The sequence below is a fragment of the Galendromus occidentalis genome, unplaced genomic scaffold (assembly GCF_000255335.2).
Source record: "Galendromus occidentalis unplaced genomic scaffold, Mocc_1.1 scf7180000077121, whole genome shotgun sequence".
Classification (NCBI taxonomy): Eukaryota; Metazoa; Arthropoda; class Arachnida; order Mesostigmata; family Phytoseiidae; genus Galendromus; species Galendromus occidentalis.
Genome location: NW_003805109.1, coordinates 692011 through 698982, shown reverse-complemented (window position 1 = coordinate 698982; position 6972 = coordinate 692011).

Below are 6972 nucleotides of genomic sequence, written 5' to 3'. Positions count from 1 at the left end.
CTCATCAATTCAAAACTGGAGCTTGATTGAATCCCGATTGTCTTCCTGCTGCAATCTTTCATTGTTCGAGAGCGAGACTGCCTTTAATGAATGTTGTATGCATGGCGGCCATTTCAATCTCGGACTAGTCGTGCGAAACCGACAACATGCTTCGTTTTTCGCGAGGGTAACTCTTGACCTCGAACGTCCTCCGAGACAGATCCAAGCTCGCGTTCTCTTTCTTCTATTTCAGTGATCAGTGATCACGAATCAGGCTAGGCTCGTGACCCTACCGGGTTTACCTGTGAGTCGGAGTTTCAATCCCGAGTCGAGTACGTGCACTGCAACACTCGAGCTTCGTGATCGATCGCTGCGTTGACGTTCTGCAGCGAGGGCCAGTCTGGTTCCATCCTGCCGGAAGCGCGAGCTGTTCGGTACTAGCGGGGGCGGGAATCCGAGAGCCACGCTTCATTCATCTCTCACTCTCGGGCAGAATGCAATAATAATTATTAATGATAATTATTAACTAATAATAATAATTATCCCAGATGTGCGAAAGCCTATCGGCGTGATCGACCTTTGGTCTCGTAGGTGAGCGGAGGACCATGACTCACTCCAGATGTATACATCATCGTCCCGGCGGGAATGAACGTCGCCGTGGCAATGGGTGTCGTCGTTTCGAGTGGCACTCGAGCGTTTTCTCCGTGAACGGGACGACCGAGTCGAGAAATATGGTCGAGCTCGAAGCATGCGCTCCCAACGACCCTTGTCCACGTTGGAAACTTTCGTTGGAAAAATGTCAAGCACGTCGAGTACGAGGAGAGTGAACCAGAGCATCCGTTGTTCCGCCGCGCCGGCACGCCGCCAGCCTGGAGAAATCGCTGCCAAGCGTTGGGCCGTTTCATTGCCAGCCTCTAGGAACACCCGATCTGCGGTGCAAATGACTCGACATATGACGAGATAGAGCAGCGGCACTCAGGAGTGATGGCGCTAAGTTCCGTACTCTCTCTTTTCCTTCCTTGGCCTTCCGCGATATTCCAAGGAACTGCTGCGTCCCTTACGACGCCGACGATTCTCATTGTCTGTGGGCATGTGATGGTTGTGGCATCTCATTGCGCGCGAGCGAGAGTTCCGCCGACTGCAAGTGAGTTGGTGAGTGAGTGGTGGAGTCAACGAACACGCGACCGATCGACTGACTGACCGACCGACCGACCGCGCGAGCTAGAGACCGACTTACCGACGCGCGGCGCGCCGAACGGACTTACCGAGCCGACAGTTAAACGAGAGCTGGCAAACGAAAGAACGACAACGACGACGTTGCGGAGGAGATATCCACTTGACGAGAGGAAAGCCTAGTTCGACCAAAAGCCGAGTGAGCGAGCGACCGACGGACCGTCCGTCTGTCAGTCAGTCAGCGTGCCCGTGTGTTTGCCGTGAGAGCGCCAACATTTCCTCGGCTGAGCGAAAGAAGTGGCGTGAGCCGACGTTCCCCGAACAACGGCAGGACCTCGCTTGTGATTTGAGCAGTGATTCGTGAACAGTGATTTGAACTGATCTTCGCCAGGCCTGAGGAAATGACGGAAAATAATTGACGTCCTCAGAGCGTGCAACAAGTCGATGCTATGTCCTGTCGTGTCATTGTGAGCTCTATGAGCAGGAACCGCTTTCGTCGTTTTCGCCGTCGTCATCGTTCATGTGCCCTCGTGTGTGTTGGAAGCATTTGCTTTGAGCTAACTTAGCTTGAGTTCCCGTCGGTTTTCCCTGGATACGAGAAGGATTAAGAGAGATAAAACGGATCGACAGCAGCATCGAATCGATATCGCCTGCTGCCGACCGGACTCCGTTATGGATGAGGCGATCCTAAGCCCGAAACCGGCAGCCCCGAACGAGGGGCTGACGAGCCGGTTCGAGTTCCAGCCTGCGTACTTCTTCCATCCAGCGTACAATCACATGGCGTCTACGCCATTGCACAGGAATTCACTGTAAGTTGCAGCGGACGTCGTATCACGGAGAGCCACGACAGCGATTGTATCCTTCGAGATAGCGCATCGGCTTGCCTGCCCGCGTGCCCGCTTACTCGCTGGCTTGTCCGTCTGTCTGTCCGTCCGTCAATCTGTCCATACACCCGTCCAGAGGGACAATATTCTCAGCGACTCGTGATTTCGGCTCGGAGAGAATTAGAACATCCATTATTGTTGGCACGAGGGAAGACCCTGCTCGCGAGGACTGAGGGTCTCGGGCAGCTTCTCCGACTTCGAACTTCCAGTTGACGTCTTCCCGACACTCGAATCTAGAGCACGTGCAACGAGGCAGACGCAGGGAAGCTTTCTGACGCAACAAGTGGGGCCTCTCGATGAGATCGCCGCAGATGATTCCTATGGCCGCGATCCGGCATATTCTCTGGGAATTAGCAAAATGGGATGGACGGAGATGGGAAAAACGCTGCTGTAGGGAGCAGTGTCCGTCGGGTACGGCGCGGCACCTCGTGGCAATTTGACGCGCCTGCGGTCTCGAGGCGCATCAGCATGAGCCGTTGATCCCGTCGTCCGCGACAATCTCTCCGCTGTGAGATGTCGAGTAGGTTTTGGTCATTGTCGGCGTCGTCTCCTCTGTTACATGTTCTCCGCTGGAGCACCATAGAGGATTACTTCGATTAGTGATTCGAGCGGCGTCTTTCTTTCCGGGACACCTCATCACAATTCAGGGTCTCCTCTCGGTCTCTTCAGTCTCTGGAATTTTTCCGCAGAGATTCCAAATCCCACACTGCTGACATCAATGGATATAGATCGGGATTGACGGGGTCGATGATATAGATAGTTCTTGTCGCTGTTGAAAATCGACGGTGAAGGTGTCGGATTCGGGAACGTTTCATCGTATCGGAATCGACCGCTCTAGCTCTGAGTGTATGGCTCTGCGATCGCTTTTTCTTTCCCGCGCGAATACACTCCAGACGTGGTGTCCGACGGACCGGTCTCGATTCGGAATTCTTGACGGAGCACAGTGAGGAGAGAAAAATCGCTCGCGCAGCCCTCGAGTTGGAGGTGTACCAAATCACCGAATAGTTAGATCTTGAGTAGCCGAGACACTCTGCTACCGGGGATAGTTTTGGCGTTCAACTGACAAGGTCATGGAACCATTTTGGCGCGATTTTGTTTCCGGAAGAACTTTCCCTCCTGCTCATGTTCAAAATGGACGACACTTGCCGTGCGCTGGCGCTTTCCAGCTAGTTGAAAATTTTCTTCACACTAGTCCCATGACTTTTTCAGAAGAAAACTACAAGTCACTTTTTTGTGCGCTTCGTTGAAGAGCGCCGCGAGCCAATGTAACTTCCGGGTAAATTTTTCACCTGATTTGTTAACGAGGAGGCACTTCGGCGCTCTTCTCGCGGTTCGTCTGATCCCGAGGACGTACGAGAACGATGTGTTGGCGAAATTCCAGTTGTTCTCCCCAGGTTTTGTGTTTAGCTGTACATACCCCGATCGACACGACGCGTTGCGTCGCTTGAGACGAGCAGAAGCGTATCGCGGAGCCAAGCTCTGAGGACCGATTGGGGACTATGATCCCCTCCGGGGGGATATCTGACAGCTTTCTTCGAATCTGCAATCGATGGTAGCGTTATAGCTAACTACGAGAAAAAGATAAGATGGGGAATTCGCCTCCAATAGTTTCAGTGAAAGGAAGACCTCCGCTCACATTTACTACGCAAAGAGGCGGGTAGTATCGATAGCTTGATCGCACTTGGCGATGAACAAATGAAAGCGACTTGGATTATTTCCTGTTCGATCCCTATATCCAGGATATCCGCTCTCCCCGTCAGACCGCCTGCCTGCCAGCCTGTCTGCCTGCTTGTTTAGTGTCATTGATCCAGGGCGATTCGACAGGCTTCGGGTGCAGCCACTCGCCATGCAATCGTTTATCTGCCGCAGCAGAACGTCGACTACTCATGCAAGAATCGAGCTTACAGCCGAAATTTATACCGAAACTTCGTCTTAATCGTTGTCCATGCGATTACGAGTAGGACAGAGGTCAGCGCCACCCTCGCCGAGCTCGCCAAGGGGGACAGCGGTCCCGTATCGACGGTCGGTATCCGGTGTCAGAACGCATGAGGCGGTCAAATCCGAGCAAACTGGAGCGGAGTCGGGCTGCGGAATCAACCTGTTGCTCAACCGCCGTGGAAATCCAGCGAGAGAGTTTCCTCTTCTGCGGATCTGAAAGCTTAGGAAAGGCGAAAACAGGCAGTCTCCAGAAACAAATCTGCCGTCCTCAGACTCATTCAGCCGCGAGACGTCATTAACGGCCACGGAGGTCTGCGTTCAGCTGTCACAGTTGGGTCACAAAGTTGACGGAGAGTGAGGGCTCATAAGCTGGCGCCGCTATTGCCGTCACCGGCGACTCCGCCATCACCGTAGGAGATGGTAGGCGAGTCGCGGGCCGCGAGCGAGGGTGGCGGGAAGGACGGCGGCGGCGCGATGGACGTAGGGGAACCTTGAGCTTGTTTACTCCCTATTGAGTTTACGAAGAGAAGCGACTGAACTTCCACTTCGAATAAGAGAAAACCTCGAAACTTTCGCTTCCGATGCTGCTCTACCTGTTCTCCGAGACATGAGTGCGTTGACGGTGCGTCGCTTAGCGGATTCGCCCTCGTCGTGTTCAATGACAATCGGCCGTTCGACTAGTGACACCTGGCTTGCGTCGTTTTCATTATTCTCCACCCTGCCGCCACCGCTGGCAACTCGCTGCTCCAGTTGATATCGAAGCCACAAGGAAACTCGAGACTGCTCTCGTCAGTCGTCCACGCTAATCCGACTGGATCTCTCAGGATGAGTTCATTCACTGAACCCAGAGTTCCTCCCGCCGAGCGGAACAAGCGCACATGCAGTGTGAATTATTTTGAGCAGATCCAAGAGAAGAAAAATCATTTCAATCCCCACGCTGCTCCTTTCAGACTGTAAGTTCTGGATGTCGTTCTAGGGTTCGTATTCAGGGTGATGATTCTGGGAGTGATCACGCGCGTGCCGATTCTCTTTCTGCATCGAACTATCGAGCATCTGGCTCCTTCGATCCGATCGAGTTCGAGAGTCCATCGACCGGGGCCGGATTTCGCACGGGCGGATCCGCTAGGTTTCCGAGTTCCCCGTGAGCCCCAAAGATATTTTCCACGGCATCGTCTCGGACTGCCACGATCCTAATCAGACACAGTTTCGCGCCCCGAGGAATTCCCTTTCTCTTCGAGACGTTCGCGGCTAGGAGCCGTCAACGCGATCGAAGCCGATACATCAGTTCATCGTCTCGAAGAGAAAGCTGCTGCGCTGCGATTCGTGGCACAAGTCCTATTGGATAATGTGTCAGGTGTAAGAGGTTTGTCAGGATAGCTGCGCGAGCGGGCAGTCACCTCTCCGCGCTATGGACTCGGAGAATGCACTTAAATTGTCAGTTTCGCAAGGATCGCCATAATCGTTCCCGCTCTGACCGATAGCGGACGCATCGATAGCTCAGAGTAATGATAATCCGGGTGAACGTTCTCAGACGGCGTTTCTGGGAGTGCGGTGATGGTCAAGATCCTGTGCCATGCTTTCCGTTGGCGAGAATCGAGCCGCTTTTCGTAATATTGTCAAAACACCTCTCCCCCTCATCGACTTCTCTCACCGGCCCGGATGATGACGTCGACGAGGACGGAATCCGTCAACCGCCGCGAATAATTGCGCTCGATCACAAGATTGAGATCTGAGAGTTCGATTCTAGATCCCCGACTTTCATGTGTGACTGTCACGGTTTCGGCCAGAGAATCCTTCCTCGACGGAAACGGGCTCATTGATGTCGGTATGTGTACATGGCCAGACGACCAGTGTCCCTACGATGCCATGCCGTTGACCCGACAGATATCACGGTTCGCTAAATGATTCCGTTGAACGTCGCTTTCTCCATCGGAGAACAAGCTGCGCGGATGGAATCCTTCGCATTGCATTCGGAATCCGACGAGGATGGAAACCTTTCAATCGCATTCAGCCGAGCCCGGGTTTCATAGTCGATTGGTGTCGGATCTGCTCGCCGAGGGCGCAGTTGGCAAATTTAGACCTCGAGGAAGAAGTAGGTGGAGGACAGGCGGAGGAGGAGGAGGGAAGTTTTGGCGGAGGGCACGGTGACGAGAGGTCATTCCCTTCGGACGTCAGCCTCTTCATTCGTCTACAAGTAGGGCGCCGCATCCCGAGGCTCGTGCGCGCTCTCAGAGGAACAAGATACCTACTCGGTGCAGCCGTCGCTTTCGTTTCAATATCTCGCGATACTCCTCTCGAGGAGGAATCGGTGTAAAGTCTCCTTTGAAAATCCTTGGCTTCCGTGGAGAATTTAGGCGGGAAAAAGTGTCTGGAATAGTCAACTTCTGAACGGAGCGTCTCGCCGTTCTTTAATCTCGCCTTGATGGCTGTGAGAAGCGATCTGGATAATCCTGTGACAACACCGCACTCGATGTTCTCATTCGTCTATTTATCCGAACGTTCCTTTGTTCGGGCTTCTGACGTGCTCGAACCAACGGAGCGGGAGGAAAGGAAATCGACGTCGATCCTTGCTGTCGATTTGCTCGGATAGGTTCCACTCGATAGAGCCGAGAGCAGTTCCCTTTAATGCTCTCTCTCTCTCCCCCTCTAGAGTCGAGTTCAATCTGCTCGCAGCTCGACTCTTGAGACGGTCGTGGTTATCCGAGTCCTTTTTCTCCTCTAAGCTGCCGTTTCGAGACAGGGAAAACTCTGACTGGGAACGACTTCATTATGTCCAGCAAAACGGACTGTCCTGTCCCGCGCACCGCTGTCTCTGCAGATTCTTGCCATCTGTTGACGATGATTCGGCTCGCCACCGACAGGAGGGAATGTTTCCTTGAAAAGCTCCTCTCCGCCATTGCTTGTGATCGGCGATATGACCTATCCAGACGAAATTCGGAAGAATCATTTTGCAGAACTGCACGCTTTTCAGTCATGCTCAGCGTTCCGTTCTCGAGAA